Source organism: Oenanthe melanoleuca, chromosome 2 (genome assembly GCF_029582105.1).
Source record: "Oenanthe melanoleuca isolate GR-GAL-2019-014 chromosome 2, OMel1.0, whole genome shotgun sequence".
Taxonomy (NCBI): domain Eukaryota; kingdom Metazoa; phylum Chordata; class Aves; order Passeriformes; family Muscicapidae; genus Oenanthe; species Oenanthe melanoleuca.
The window spans coordinates 70,305,608-70,322,737 of NC_079335.1; the positions used below are offsets into that span (position 1 = coordinate 70,305,608).

General features: G+C 37.1%; 1 protein-coding gene across 2 annotated transcripts in view; it reads right to left on the bottom strand.

The window, feature by feature from the left end:
• SEMA5A (semaphorin 5A) overlaps window positions 1-15,623 on the bottom strand; it is a 356,553-nt gene extending 340,930 nt beyond the window's left edge. The window contains exon 1 of one of the 2 annotated variants that reach the window (XM_056483463.1): window positions 15,488-15,623. The gene's annotated coding sequence lies outside the window, so the exon portion shown is untranslated. The remainder of the gene's footprint in view (window positions 1-15,487) is intronic. The other variant, XM_056483464.1, reaches the window with a different exon arrangement.
• Between the last annotated feature and the right edge of the window lie 1,507 nt (window positions 15,624-17,130).

Below are 17,130 nucleotides of genomic sequence, written 5' to 3' on the forward strand. Positions count from 1 at the left end.
GTTGTATAAAACCAAAAGTAGAATATATTAGGGAGCTGTTAGTAACACAGCACCCAGAGGACCTAAATTTTAGTAAGCCATAACAGGAGGCACCAGAGAGCACCAAGGGAGATAGAAAAAACAAAGAGTAAGAGCAGAGAGTAAGCCACCTCACACACATTACATCTTATTTTGTGCTGCTACAGAAATACTGGGTAACTTTAGCACATCTAGAGCATTTCTTTTTACAAGATCCCACTAAATCCCATACTAAGTTTACAGAAAGTAGTTAACAATATCTACAAGGAACTAGAAAATGAACAGGAAAGATGGCATAGGAAGGAACACCACAGTAAGGTTGTTTACTGTGAACATGTCAAATGTGGAGAAAAAGAACAATGAAAGTTTTACAAAAAAGAGTGTTTGGTAACACAGTATCTGCAGTGTTATTTTTAAGATGACCTGGTGAATAATGTGTTTCCAAAATGTAATGAACACTCCAGATCTAAATTGCAAGGGAGAGATAGATGTTAACTGAAATGCTTCCTTTTGTACCTCACAGCCAGATAAAGGGATCAATCAAGAAAACTTATTTCTTTTGCAGAAAATGAATAAGCACAGACTGCTTACTGGATTTTATCAGAGATAACAAAAACAAAAGCATAACAATTGAGATGGCCATGTTTGCCTTCCTTAAAGAAAAATGCAGGATGGACAGAGACAGTAATCTCTGTACTGAAGGCAAAAGAGAAAAAAGCTAAAAGAAAAAAAACAACAGCAAAAATATTATTAAGCAGGTCTAAAGACAGCAAAGGTTTTTACAAAACAGAAATTGGTCATTTTATCAGTGTCATTTGAAAATCAGTGCTTCACAGAACCCAGTAAAAGACAATCATCTCTACCAAGTAAGGTTTAGGAGGAATGCACAGTGACTGAATCATCTCATTCTTTCCTAGATTTTGTTTTAATAACAGATATTGAGAAAGAACTAAGTGATCACAGGTAGAAAAAAAAAGATATGTTACAGAAATAGTTCATCCTTTCCCACAGTGATGATCTGATCCTTCACCACTGGTGGGGAGAGAATAGTAGGAAAGTGGTATCAAGGCACCACAATTCCAGTGGATAAGTGAATCTTAACAGTTTTTTTTTTCCCTTCTTTTTCATGTTTGAAGGATCTCCTTTCAGTCATCCCATTATGACTATTTTTAACTTTAACCATGTAACACAGAGACAATCTGCCACAGCATCTTATTTTATATGGAATTACATGTCTAAAACACAAGTAAAAGCAAACCCAAACCAACAGATAAAATGAACAATAATTGATGTTCCCTGTTGTGGCTTGTACTGACTATGTCTACACAGTAATAAAAAGTAGGACTACAACCAATGTAGAAACTAGAAAGCTCTGCACTGTCTGCATTGGGTAGTAGCCATGCAGACACAGCACCAAGGCACAGTGCAGCTTTGGCTTAAGTGTTTGTACAGATTTGTAGAGCTTGCAGCTTGCACTTCTCTTCATGCCACAGCAGCACAGCACAGCTGGAAGCACCTGAGCCAGCAAGCTCACAGCTGGGACATTTCCACACAAATTGCCAACAGACTTCTGGCACTCTGTAGCAGTGGCATTCACATGCAGCTTCAGGATTTGTATTCATTTTGCATGGCTTTGCTTGAATATGAAAAATAAGAGATCTTGTGGCTTATCTCAAGGCAAGAAAATTAGAACATCTAAAACTTTTTTTAAGAAGAAATATGACATAAAGGAGTTAAAAAGTGGTTTTATTCAACTGAAAAAAACCCCAAAACCCTTAAGCAAGAAAAAACTGTAAGTAATTTGTGTCTTGGTGTTCCTTTTCTGTCTTCCTTCTGTGTTTAACTTCTTAAGGTACCATACCCCAGCCATCAATCACATAATGCAGGAATCTGGAATTGTGTGCACACTGTAGACATGGCACAAGACTTTCAACTGAATGCTCAAAATGTGTGATAGTAGCTATTGGTATTTGTTTGATTAAACAAAATAAACTTTTCTAGATATCTGCCATTAGTATTCAAAGGGGGGGAAAAAAAGGCAAAATAGACAGTATTTGAAGGACAGCTCCTAGACAAAAGAGAGTACTGGGATTCAGTTTTGTTTTGTAGTTCAAGTGGTAATAAACTTCTCTTGAAACATACTTCTATAGCAATCCTTTGGTAGGTATTACTCAATTTTACTAGGCAGAAAGACCAAGTGATTATCTTTCATGTTGTCTACCAAAGTGAAGAAAAAAAATGCTGGACAGGAATCAAACTGAAAACTACTATGTTTTGATATTTTGACCCAATAAATGTCTTCACACTTGTCATATTTTTTTTTAAGTATGTGCCATTTTATTTTTGTTCAGATTCTAAGATATTTCAAGTGAAAGACAGGTTAAAAATCCTTAAGTTTCTATATACACAGACAAAATTGATAACTTCCAGGATAAATGACTGCCTAATTATTGCACAATAAAATCCTGGTTCTCAGCCAGCCAGAGCCATTTTTTCATCAGTTTTTCCTGAGACATTACCTTCACAAAAATAGGATATTAAAAAGTGGACTGCATATTTTATACCATGAGTCACAAATATATCTTGTCAGTGTCTATGTATGCTCCCTTTCCACAGCTGATTGTGAAGGAAAGTGAACACTTAAAAAGAATTAAAGAATTCTGGAGGGATCAGGTGATAAAGACAAGCAGGGAGTAAGTGGAGGTTAAAATAGGAAAATGTAGCAATTTAAACAGATTACAGTCTCAAAGACCCAACCTGCTTCCTTAGTACCTGCATGAGACCTGTTAGCTATTTTTAACCCACTTCCTAGGGTGAGAAATTAAACAGGGATATTCAATAGTTCAAGCTTATTTTATATATGAGCAAAAGTAAGTTGAAATTGGATGATAGCTTAGAAACTGGCACTGAGAGCTGTTTTTGGCAGCAACAAGAAAAATATTAATCATTCACAGAATATAAAAGAAAAAAAGGAGCAAAGGTCACAAGTACAATGGTGACATGCAAAATTTCAGATGGTCTAGAGAACATTTCAACTGTTTGTCAGTGTTCTTTCATGGCATTTTATTTCACACTGGGAAGATTATTTGCACACCCTTTCACTCAAACTCTTTTAGAGAAAAAACATTCTGTAATAGATGTATGTAAGAATAATAAATCCTTTCACCAACAGTGGCAAGATTGTCCAGGATACATATATATATTATTCTGTTAATGAAGAAAACTTCAGATAGGTATAAATATTGCAGGTAGCAAGTCATGGCTCTAAAGGCAGTGCTGTGAGAAGGACATGGCTGACTCTTGCCTATCATGGAACACAAGAAGGGCTGGGGGCTAAAACACTCTGCAGGGTGAGTCAAAAAGAAAACACATCATGTATGAAAAGTAAGGAGCTAAAAATATGTTGGTTCCTCTGGTTTAACCTACACTGTTCAGCTGCTGAGTCCACCAACCAAGAAACATGGCTTAGCTTTACAGAGTTCCAGTCAACTTTATCAATGTAGGAAGGATATTTGCAGGCTTCCATGAGTAACAGAGCTGCAAAGCAGCTGCAGAGGAGGTCACATTTCCGTGCTGGGTTTTACACAGCATGAAAACACCTAAGAATTTTCTGCTAATTTGTGATATAGCAAATCTAGTTAACAGAAATAGAGGTTTTTGTTCAATTTTGGTTTTAGTGGGTTTTTAAAATGGTGAAAGATTCTCATGCATAAGCCAGGAGGTTGCTGTGGGATAGACACGTCCCTTGTTAACACTCAACCTAGCACTCCTACTTAGTATTTCACTAATACCAGGGACCTCTCTGAAAACTTCCATTTCTCCCTTTAGATCTATTGACTTGGCTAGCAGTTTGATTTTTCAGTGCAACATGTTGCAGTAATCAGGCTTGGCAATCACAAACGTGGGTTAGCACAGCCAAGCGTAGGAAGACAGGGTGCAGTTTCCTGTCCAGCCTCAGGCAGAAGGGACATTTTGCACAGCTGGCATTGGGCAGGTTTGCAAAAGCAACATAAACAGGCAAAAGACCCCTCAGGCTTTACATTTTGACACATCCCAAAGTTCAGTCTAGTTGAAGTGCTGCCTTTTGCCAAATGAAACTGAACCTTATTGTGGAAAGATAAACACCACCACATATTAAGAAACCCACAACATTCAGTCGAGCAGCAAACTAGAAGTTGTGTCAAAGGCTAGATCCATATCTGTTGCTACAACTGTATTTCCTAGAAGAGTGGAAAAAAATTATGATGAGAAATGTTGAACTGCTTGCAGATTTCCTTTTAGATAATCATTCCCTCTACTCTCCCATCTCTAAGTAATTTCAGCCTTATCAAATCAGAAAGCACCACTGATAAAAGGTCTTCTATTCAGTGGATGTAATTTTTCACAGCTGTACCATGATCCTGGATTTACTAGCAAAATTTGACTGAGGGAGGAAGAAATAGCTGTAGCTCTAGTAAGACTGAGGGTGACTTACCCTCTTCCTTGATAAGACAGCTGCTGTTTGAGCCTGCCATTCTTGCTTTCTGCCTCTGACCCATAATCCAACTATTACTTTCAAAAAGAAATTTAAAAATTTTCATCTGAAATTTGACTGCTATTCAGCCAGCCTTTCCATTATCAAGGAACATAGGTTTTTGCTATAGTTATTTTTTCTACACAGCCAAGCATGATATATGCACGAGTAGCCAGTCAATACTGGATGCTTTAAAGAAAGACATAAAAACTAAAGTTGAAATGATTTTTCATCAAAATATATTCTACCAGAAAAATGTGGTTATTGGTAAGATATCCTCTACATTTCAACTGATAAATACAGCAATTATTTCACTAACAACAGTAAATACAAAGTGGTGGCTTTATTGAGGAAAGTAAAGGTGAGGGAAAGGTAATTCAACAAAAGAGTAACTTCAAACTCAGGAGATACTTTTTCAGAGAACAGATGAAAAGGGGGGAGGAAAGACTTTTGAAGCTGTCCCAGGAAAGATATAGTGGTATTTCTGGACCAGTCCTTGACAAAACCCATCATGCAATTCTGCAGGATCCTGGTGCAAAGTGTTTGTCAGTAAAAGGACCCGGATGCTGTATTTGTAATAAAATTTACAAAACTACACTTAACTCTCTTTCTCAGCCCAGCTGTTAACGTGCCATAAAGAACAGAAATTTTTATGCACCAGGAGCTAATGGCAAGGAGTGTGTGATTTCACTAACCCACATTCTGAAATGGAAAGCACTTAATTAATTACTCTGCTCTTTAGAAAGATCAGCTTTGGGTTTTAGCAGATGAGACATTTCACATGTGACAGCCTCTGGCTCCTTATCCAGACTAAATTCTTAAAAATGACACAGCAAGGAACACATACATTATTTTCCATTAATCTCTTTTCTAAGGGTTTTGGGTTTTTATCAGGAAATGTTAATATTTTCTTCTATTTGTTACTCCATATAAATGCCATCAGCAATGCTTATCAAGGATATGCACTACCAGAATGTCCTCTTAAATCAGTTGCTGTATCTGTGATATTCTACATAATCAGATAGCTCTGATAAGATAATCTAACCTATTATCACCCTTTAGCACCTTCTCAATTGCATTTTTGCCTGCCAGGTTCTGTTCTACAGCATAGCATTTTTGATATCTCATGCAAACAGAGTAAGTGGGCAGATGGGACATCTCTCACCAGCAGTGGCATTGTCAGCCAGATATGTAACTAGCACTGCCACAAATGTGCTCTTAAAGTTTGCCATGATTGTTATCCTTTGATTTTGCTAGGCTGCTGTAACAGGTCTTTACAGAGAAGCTCTCCAAAGAAGAACTTCTGAGATCTGCAGTGCATTTAGGATGAGGCCAAATCAACCTAAGCAATAAATACTCTCTAATTTTGCATTTATTTCACATATAAGAACCAAGGATAATCATAACTTATGGGAAAAGGAATGTCATTTTTTTTTCTTTTGTTTGTTTGTTTTTGAAAGCATGTAAAGTTCCATGTGCAAGATACAGTGTGGACACAACCACGAGGTCCCATGTCCTACTTTCTTCCTGCATGACAAAGATAGCAGAGATGTAATACACAGACTCACAGAATAATTGAGATTGGAAGAAACCTCAGGAGGTCCAGCTTCCTCTACAAATCAAAGCTAAAATTGAATTCACACCAGTATCTCAGGATTTTCAAAACTTCAGAGTCACAGAATCTACAGCACCTCTGCACAACCTGTTCCAGTATCTGGCAATCCCCACAAAAGAAAACAAAACACAAACCAACCTTATATACAGTCAGATAGTCCCATTTCATTTAATAAACACTGCCTCCTATTCTCATACCATGGACCTTAGTAAAAAAAAAACCCTTACTTTTCAAAGAAATGAAAATTCATTTTTAAAGAAAGGAAAAGTTAAGGAAAAAAATCTTATTGTCTTCTTGTGGTTTTGGATGAATAATTATTTAAGGGTACACCATATTTTTCATTTATCCTTCAGTTCCAATAACCCCCTAAAGAGGCATGTGACATCTTCCTTCTCCTTTCTCTCCTGTGATCTGTCTGCTTTCCCAGTAGTCACTTGCTTTCTTTTCTAAATTTTCTACCTTATATCTAACTTCTAAGCATCCTTGAAATTAAGCATTCACTCAAGAACAGCTTGACAGGAAGCCTTTAAACAGTGAATGGAGCCAATTCAGCTTTTCACCATTTCTATTTTTATGAGAACCTTCTGAAAAGCATGTCCAGTCCCTGTGCTTCAACCTTCTGTGACAAGGCAACACAGAGCACAGAGCGCCCATAAAGCCACTGCTCTGTCAGGGAGAGCTGGTATGTGCTGTCTCTCTTTGATACCATAACCTGAACCACTCTTCTTTTGTCCCCACTTGATGAAAAAACACTCTTCTGTATTCCTAGAGTGTATTTCTGTAGAGATTTGTAATGTACTGCAGTAGTGAGTCAGGGAACTGGATTGTTTCTAATGTCCTTTCAAAATAAGGAAATGGAGAAGCTCAGTTACTGAGGCTCACTACTGCTCTCACTGCTAGTTATACAGACTGTTTAAAAATCCTAAATACTCTTCTTGAATATCAAAGGGAAAAAAAAAAAAAAAACCAACCTTTTTATTATTATTCAACTTTATGTACGTTCTCTTCCATGTTAACCTCTCTTAGTGCCCTGATTTTCTTTGGTCTTCAAGCTCATATTCACTCCCATCTCCTTTCACAAAAAGGATAGTGTGAAACCTATCTCACCTTTGGTGTCTGAACTCCTTTTATTTGCCTAAATCGTGTTAAAGGGAAAAAAAGTAAAAGATGTTCAATAAGTATTTTCTTTGTTGCCTTTAGTACATACCCTTTTCCCTTTAATTTTCTTCTAATATTTTTAGTTCATTGTCTTCCATAGTATTCACTGTTTCTTTCTCTCAAAGGTGCCTGATCTTTTGAAATGTAATATAATTTTCCCTTTTACAGTAATCTCTATTGCTTACAAGTGTGTCTTTTGATGTCTCAGACCTTTTCTCTGTAAGTTCACCTTTCATTCTGCTTTTCAGAACTATTCAACCACCAAATGTCCAAGCCCCTGTTATTATAAGCAAAAAACTTTAAAGCTTCATTTTGTGTGTGTGAATTGCACTCTCATTTTCTCTGGAAAAGATATATAAGTATTCCAGATAACTAGTGATATACTAGACTAGATCTAGCACATCTTATATATGCATTATATGTTCTTACACAAATATATAAGTATATCCAGTATCAGACCCAGTCATGTGGTTTTACATCCAGATGGTCAACAACTGGAAAGGCTGAGGCCAGAATGAAGATAAACTCCAGTTTTCCTGGAATCATAAGCAAAGGCATGAATTTATCTTCATTTCATGGAGCCCTGGCACTACTTTATTGCCCTAGCCATAGCTAGAAATATGTTCATCCAGACAGCAGATTTTCTATGTGTTTCTGCCATCACTTTCTCTAACATAGTTTCTCTATCCACTGCTGAACACAGACACACACAGCAAACTGGGGACTGTAGACTTTGCATGAAAGAAATGTGGTTCCACTCTTTATTGTAAGTGCTGTACACACACTACAACTTAACAGCTAGTTAAGGATTAATTAAAAAGCAAAACAATTAGAAACATATTTCTTTGTAGTAAGCTTTGTTTTTGACAGTGAGACTATGACTTCACTGGGTCATTACAGAGAATAACTCTAATTATTTCTATATATATTTACAAATTTTTCTTTCATGCCTGCATGAAAGGCAAATGTTTAAAGAACTTTGAAGGGATTTTATCCAGGGACTATTTTAAAACAAAATACATAAAGAGTCCAGAAATAGAAAACTGAGGGTCTTGTGGTGGTTGGAGTCCAAAGATCCACATTGTTCAATTAACTACCTGAAATACTGCACCATGTCCCCTCATGCCTTCTGGTATAGTTAGGATAGAGCCTGTCTGTGCAGTTGGCAAGCTTAGGAATTACACCAGGATAGACATTGCTCTGTTCAGTGCTCCAGTCCAACCAAAGCACTTCTGGCTGAGACCAACACTGATGGCTCCCATCCAGCAGAGTGTGTCACTGCTTCAGAGGCAGAAATTGGAGATAGTTCTGGGGTTACCTTACCACAAGCAGAGTTTTTCAGATCACAGTGATGATCTCCAACATCCCTGGCTCACCTAGATCCTCTTTTAAGTCTTTCCTATTAACAGACAAATAGCCTCAGAGAGCTAGTACTTTGCTTCATAAAGTACACAGCATCATTCTAGACACTTTAAAAATTATAAAATATAAAATAAATAATGCACAATAAAGAAAATAAATTCTCATGAAGAGACCCTCACTTTCTATTGTTTCATGGCCCCATTTTTCCTAACGAGTTACTGAAGATTAAGGGCACCTAAGCACACTTTGAAATCAAAGTGAGTTATATTTTAAATACACTAGTTTTGAATATATATACCTTGAATACAGAAATCATAACTGCTATTGGTAAGTCATTCAGCATTGCCATTTTTTCACCCTAGTAGTATAAGTTGGGAGAGATGAGACAAAGCTGGTGGCAAATAATGACTTTTTGTTGATTGTGTTTGAGAGCAACCACAGTTCCTCCCTAGAAGCCTTAAAGAAAACAATTCTGGGTCCATGTGTCTCCCAGTATACCCCTCTGCTTTGTTACTATTTTTTACCTTTTCTTTCTCCAAGCTTTATTCTACAAACATTTAGAAGGATAAAGGCAGCTAGAATATATAATATACATAGAGAATTTATTTATCCAGCCATGCACTGGTCATAGTCATGTCTAGCAGGTGTGAAACCTGTAGCAACTACATTGTTTTCTACACTTCCATTAGCAAGAGAAAGTTCATCATGATTTCCCAGTCTTGCATAGGACAGCAATGTGCCTGGTTACCAACATATAAATGAAACTACCTGCATTTGAGGGTCAAATCAAGCACCATCTTCCACATCACCCATCTCACTTAGCAACTCAACAAAACCACTCTCTGAAGGTTCATCTTAAGAAGCCTGAAAAGCTGAATTGCCACCCAGGTTGTGTTTTTACTACAGCTCTTGGAACCTGACAGGCAGGTCTAGCCCTACATCACACTCTCTGCTGTGGGGTGTTCATCTGGGTCCCTTCCAGCAGCAAGCAGACACACACACACATTCAGGGGCTGTGTTGTCAGAGAACAGAGCAGAAGGGGACTCAGGAAGCACAAGAACAACTACAATAGTGAGGCACTGATCTGCTGAGCCTGGATCCTCTCCTCTGAAAGTGGCCAGCTGAAAATGTCTAGAGATTGCTGTAAAAAAAGTCTATGTATATGTCCACAGTAGCCAGACAAGTGCCTTCTCAGTCTGCATCCAGAACAGATTTTCTCCTAGTCACCAACTGAGTTATTCTTTATGAATTCAAGGAATTGCTTTAGAAACCCATTTACACTTTTAGCCCTCAAGATTGCACTGGGAATGAATTCACAACATAATGGTACATTGTGTGAAAAAGTACTTAATTTATTTTTAAATCAAATAGTTCCATTGACTGACTTGAGTCCCTGTATTTTGAGAAACAGTGATTAAATTATTTCACACTCCCATTTTTCATGCCAGTCCTGATTTTATGGCTCTCTGTGATACTCTGCTCTTTTCCAAGCAGGAAGGTGTGAAGTTTTACCTTGTTCAGAACATATTCCCTGCTGCTGACTGACCTCATTGCAATTAATCTAGATGAGTTATGAAAAGAGCAGTGTAAATGTGATTAAAACTAAACATGAATAACGTTCACACCCCAAATTTTGAATTATAATCCCCTCCAACGGAGCCTTGAATAGTTAAAGTTGAGACTCAGGCCTTGCACACTAACAAACAGCTGGGCTGTCTGCAAGATTTCTGGCAATCTTGCCAAGGTGGGCAGAAGCAGCTCCAACTCAAAAAGTGCTGATTATATACATCCCAGCACAGCACTTTCAGACCAGAGCTGCCTTAGGGCAAAGCAGAGTGCAGATTGCCAAAAAAGCTGGGTAGGCAGATTGTGCAGTGCCCAGAGATTGTGCAGAAGCACCCCTGATGAGAAGTGGGAAACAATGCATGTGGAAAGCCTGCCCTCGTGGACACACAGCCAGAGAGTTCTTGGGAGAGACAGGGAGCTGAACTGCATGCAGCCTTCAAGATCTGACTTCAAGGACACAGCTCTAGAACTAGGACCCACAGGAAAAAAATCCCTTGCCAGACATTTTAATAAGAGCAGTATTTTTTTTTTCCTAAATTAAAACACTAGAAAAATGTCTGGGTTTTATCTGGCATTTATTATTTTTCTGTAGTTTATCCCAAGAAATAATTCACTGTTTCCATGAGAACTCAATTGCTTTTATAACCCAAAGAAAATAAGATTGACAAAATAACATTTGTCAAAAGCTTTAAATTCTTTAATAGGAAATGATAGAATTATATCATTATATGTTGTTACTAAGTATTTCTATAATGTAATGAAGATATATTTCAAAATACATCCTCTATAAAAATTAGGAAGGAAAGGCTTTTTTTTTCAAAAGCCCAAACCCATGGTCCTTATTTAACATGGTTTTGTGATGAATGACTTCAACTGCTCCTTTTACAACCTTTACAAAGAAAACACACCAGATAAACAAAAAACTACAGTGGCCTCAGTAAATATCTAGTTTTGACAAAGTAAATAAGTTCATTGAAGCTAAGGGAATCACCTGCATGCAAGATTTAGCTACTTATGGAAGTGGTGCCAAAGCTGATTTGTCAACACCTGGAAGAATGAGAGATCATGAGTAACAGGACTACAGACCAGATATTCACCAGGGAAATACACAAGTGAAATGTTGTTTTAAAGGAAGAAAGATTTAGAATCTATTTTCCACCATTAAAAAAAAAAGAAAAAAAGAACTGTAATAGAAATACTGACAGAGCACCAGGATTTCCTGACTGAGAAAGTGAGAACATTCAACTGATGCCCAGAGAATGCATTGGGACTTCACAGTTCAGTGTCATTAATCACTCCCAAACCAACAGGACATAAAATATCTAATGATCTTCCAGTAATTGATATGACAAGGGATATAATCACTAAAATATTTAGGTTACCCCAGCAAAATATACTTGTTTGCAGTTCAAAATGGAATAGTTCAAGATATGGTAGTTGACTGAAACTACCAACTAATAGCATTTAATATTAGCTCTCAAGTCTGAAAATATTGGATTCTCTTCAAATTTCATTGAAAATGCAGCCTTTGACAGTGCTGTTTTTTTATGGAAACAACCACAAAACTGGAGCAAACATCAGAGGGTGGTTTAGAATACTGCTCACTTGCAATTGGAATGGGTGTTTTGTTATTATTTTGGGGTTTTTAAAGACTAGACTAAGCTATTCTGCAGCTGGAGGCCAAACTCTCATCCTTGATTGAACAGCTTACTTGAATCCCCAGCCTATCAATACCAAATTCTCCAAATTGTCAATAAAAGGAGTTAGTAGAGTTCCAAACAGGAATCTCCTTTCTGAAAAAAATTTTATAGAATTTTTGGTCTAAATGTCTCCTAACTCCAAGCTCCTTCCCAAGGAGCAAATACAAAAAAGACTGGTGAGCCAGTTTATTTCTCACTCATGCTCATTCACAACATGCAAAATTTTGCATTCATATTCTGTGTTTACTAGTGTGAATTCATAGATAGTTGGGTTGTATCTGTACCTGGTCCAAGACACAAATAGAAATTGTTTTGCCCTTGTCATCTAGATTGAGATCAACATTTCATGCCATGTTTGAAAATTTCAAGGATAGCTGTCTAAAGTCAGATAGCTGGGAAGTAAAGGTGGTATTCATCAGCCTTTAAAAAAAGAAAGGAATTGCAACATGTACAAAAAAACGCCACACATAAACCAAACAACAAAACAATGTAATAAAAAAAGCAAGAACCAACTACCTACAGAAGTGAAATAACACTTTAAGATCTCTAAGATAAGATCTCAGAAGAGTAAAGGCCATTTTTTTTCATTCATTTATTTTATATTCTATATTGCTTAATGCTTATTTTTAAGCTTGGTCTACAAGTAAAGACTAAAGTAAAATATTATTCTTTGACTTGCCAAACCAAATTTTCTTTAAAAATAAACCTGATATAAAACAAGTTTATTGCATTATTTAACAAATAGAATTACTTTTGATGATTTTCATACAATATATGCAGAGGAGTCATTGGCTGGTTAGAGGAATCAAAAGCCATCAATTCTTCCTAAGTTTATTTCTAAGTATTCAAACCTGTCTTATAATTCTTCTCAGTAGCAATTTCTAAATACTTTGGGGGAAAAAATCCTTTCAGCAAATAGGCCAGAGGTCTTCAAAACAGAATTTTATGTGATTCCATTGTCATATTTTCCCTGTCCCATTTTGTTGTTAGTTGCAAAGGCAAGTAATTGTACATAATGCTCCTCCATGGGCTATGAAAGGAGGACATAAGAACATAGTCATTAACTTCATTGCTGACATAAAGTTATGATGGCTGCCACTCTTATTTCAGAATGGCTCCCTGCTTCAGCTGTGCTTCTGATAACAAGTTACTGATATAGAGAAAGACACCTGTCAGAATTTGCTTCCTGAGACAGTGGTAAAACCATTTGTCTTCTGCTGTTTCTGTGCTGAGCAGCTTCAAAGTTAAAGGACAGAACAACTGAACATCTTAAAATTATATTTTCAAAGATATTTATCAACAAGAGTAAATGAAGGCACTGTTGTTATTCTCTGCTCTTAATGCCAATCATAAAACTTACCATAAATTGAACAAACAAGTTTGGAATAACAGGCTCTAATTTTAACTTTGTGCCTGATTTGCTGGTAACTCAAATCTCTCAGTACTCCAGCTTTCTTTTCTGTAGAATCTATCTGGTAGTACATGCCTAATTCTCTGGAATCCCAGGGTGAGGGAAGACTGTCTGATTTGAAACTTATCTTTCAACAAGCTGTAAACCATTTACTAAAGTCCTCAGTTTTCTTGAAGGCAGTCTCTATAAAATGCAAACTAATGCTCTGTACAGGAGATCTGCATAAACACTTGGACAAGGAATAAACTTAAATGGAGCCCAGCTACTTAGCTACAAGCAGTTTCTGTCACAGAGCATTGTCACTGTTTTCTTTTTGCAATCCCTTCTTTCCCCACTCTTTGCAAGCTAAGTTCTCAAGGATTGAGCAGATACAACCCAGCCTCTTCTTCTTACTTGATTTTATAGAAAGAGTACGTGATTTGTGCTGTGCAGAGACTGAGTAAAGCAAGCAAACAAACACATAAAAAAGATGGTTGTGTGACAGCTTTTTTGTTTGCAAAACATACCTGTCACATACCTGTCACAGCTGAAGTTGCTGAAGAGAGACTGTGAAGGTAACTTCAGCCACAATCTCTTTTTCTAACAATATCTTTCTTGTTTATTAACAGTATCAATGGAACTGCATCCAGTAAATTGCAACACAGAATTTGTTTTGTGTCTGGTTTAGCTAAAAAAGTTTAGAAGCAAACCTTCTGACCAACCACTGAAATATAATAATCAGAGATATAACCTTCCTACAATTTGTGAAAAGACAAAAAAAAGCAACACCCCAAAAAAACACAAAGCAAACAAACAAAAACAACAACAACAAAAATCACCAGGCCAACTCTGTCCTTTGATATCTTATGTGTGGAAATGAAGATTTTTTTTCTGTGACTCAAAATGGAGTCATCACAATCATAAATGGAGCCTTCTCCCACTTTTCTGAACAACAAGACATTGCAATCATCAAAGCTATGTTTTTAATGAACTTATACAAAGATGGAAACAAATCTCAAGGGATTCTTTTGTTACAACTGTTGCAGAAAAATCTGGTATGATGCTCAGAGGAGATCAGTCACTATGAAAATTCAGAAGAATTATATATTCATTTCCAGTGAATGAATGAATTTCCAGTCAGTTCCTGCCTAGAATAAGGGGATTCTTTTCCTTCTTCATATTAAACAGGAAAAACTGTTCACATGAGCTGAAGATTTAGGGAACATAGGGGAGGAAAATTACCCAAGTAAAATTTCATAAGATGTCTTTTGAGGAAAATGATCACAGTAACTAAATCTCATAATTCTTACCAAATATATTCTGCTTCATATAAATTAAATATCTACTTTAATACACAAGTGTTTCCCTGCATTAAAGGTTGCCCCTGAATTGTTTTTGGCTGTTACTGTGGAGTCATCATCAAGCCCTTTTTCTGTGGAAGTATTCTGTGCAAATGAATTGGCTATAACTATTCAGTCTCCTCAGTCATTCACATGGTTGTGAAGGAATCATTGTTTCAGAAAGGAGGGAGGCAAAAGTAACACAGGCTCTCCAGGAGACCTTGTGGTCTAGCAGCTGGAGCTAAGTAGGAGAGCAGAAGACACCAAAAATTGCCCAAAACACCTAAATCTAGGCACATAAAAGGATTCACAAACAGCAGCCACTGGAAAAACATTACATGCACAGTATTCAAGAACCATGATAAAACACAGGATGATCTTGAAAGCATCTCTTACCCCTGTTCCCTAGTCAATAACACAGCCCATGCACAGTCTTAGTAAAGAGAGCTTGTGAGACATGACACTTGTTTGGCATTATCTGATCTTCAGTCCCCCCAAAGCAATGATGGACACATTACCCTTCACCTTACAGGAATGTACTTCATGCACCATTTTTCTTTTTTTCCCTTGCTGTTGTGATGCATTTCACCTCCAATTTCAGTGCCTGACTGAAACCAGCTCTGTTATTAAGGCAGGTGGGAACCAGTGAGGGGCACAGCCCTGACTACAGCAATTTGCACATTGATCTTGTACTTCCCAAAGCTCCTCAGAGGCTACAAAATATCCTGCCTTCTGGCCAATACATAAACTATGTCTATCAAAGTTTCTCCCATCGTACCCTCAAGGCTGTCTGGACAGAGAAGTTCAGGAAAAGCTGTACTTACGGTGGAGTAGAACTAAATAAAAGTTAGTGCCTTGTTCAGCAGCAGTAGGAGCTAAAGAAGACCTCTGTCCACATCTAGAAAGTTCCATGGGAAACCTGACATGAAAAGACACACATTACTGTGTGTTTAATCCTTGTATTTAAGCAAGCAGTTAGTTTACTAACATTCTAACATTCCCTTGGTGCTCTAAACACTCATGAGCTTGCCAGCTGTTGCACAAGGATGTCATGATGATGCACAACTGGGCAATAGAAGCTGAAATTCAGGGTCAGTAAATGTATGTAATGGGCCAGCCTGCCTGCACACACAGTAACAAATGAGCTTGCTGTTCTCCAGGAGGACATCCCATATTCCCTGCAGATAGCTCTGTGGAAACAAATGGCAAAATGCTCACTGGTAACCAGAAAGACAACAAAACATTAGGAAATAAGTAGAGCAGAAAACAGAGACCCTTATCATAGTATGTATCAGTAATGTGCTCAAATCCAGCATTATCTGCTCCTCTGCATTCAACAAATACATTATTACTACAATCAAAAAATGACAACACCTCTGTGTAACAAAGTAACACAATTAGATGCTGCAGAGAAGAGAAGGAATGATGAAAGGGATACAACAGAAATCTGTGAAATGAATAGCAGCATGCAGTGGATGAATAGGGGGTAGCTATTCACTGAGAGTAATTTAAATGCTGTGTCACCTGATGAAAGATGCCAGTCTTTGAGCTCAAACCAAATATGCCTAAGTATTCTTTTCACAGAGCATAATCTAACAGCCTGGTTGCACTAGAATTTTCTAGATTTTTTTTTTTTTTTTTCAAGAAACAATAATTAGACAAACCAATGGAAGAAAATTTAATCTTGAACAGTGAAACAAATTATGTGAACACTGGCTCAAGAAATCCTTACAGCAGTTTGAGGGAAACTGTAAAGTGGAACGACTGAGAAGGAGTAGTCAAATCTACTGCAAACAACTTAGCTCTGTAAATTTGCAGATATCCAACAGGATTATTATCTAGAAGCACATAATACTCTGAATTTGCAATCAAAGTGCAGAACTGGTCTTATAACAAAAATTGCATCACTTTTGCTACACTACTGAAATAAACAGAAAGGGATTTGAAAAATCTCATCAGGACAACAATTCCCACAGAGGGAAGGTGTGACAATTTGAAGGGGAATCAGGAGGAAATTCTGGGGTATTATAAAACCCTTTCACTTCATACTTCATAGAAATTTTGCATGGGACAGAGTTCCAGTAGAAATTATTCACAGCACCTTAGCCAGGGCATTATTTTGAAAAATCAAGAAAACTCCACCCTCCCCTTTTTAACTCTGTTGCTGATTTACTGCAAAACTCCCTCTCATCCTTCATGCTTTAATTATCTCACCTACAAAACACAGAGAAAATATTTTACAAAAAACAGAGACCTTATTAAGATCTATGAATTAAATACTTCTTCACTGATCATCAGCCTATAAAACGAACCTGACAGAGCAGCTCTATTTTGAGACCATGGACTAATTTGAGTAAGCTGGCAGAATTAAAACAGAATTATTAGAATAGCTCTAAAAGTGTCTTTTACAGAAGTCTCTCTGTGTTTTCCTGATGACCCTCTTCTTCATCTAGAAGACAACTTTTAG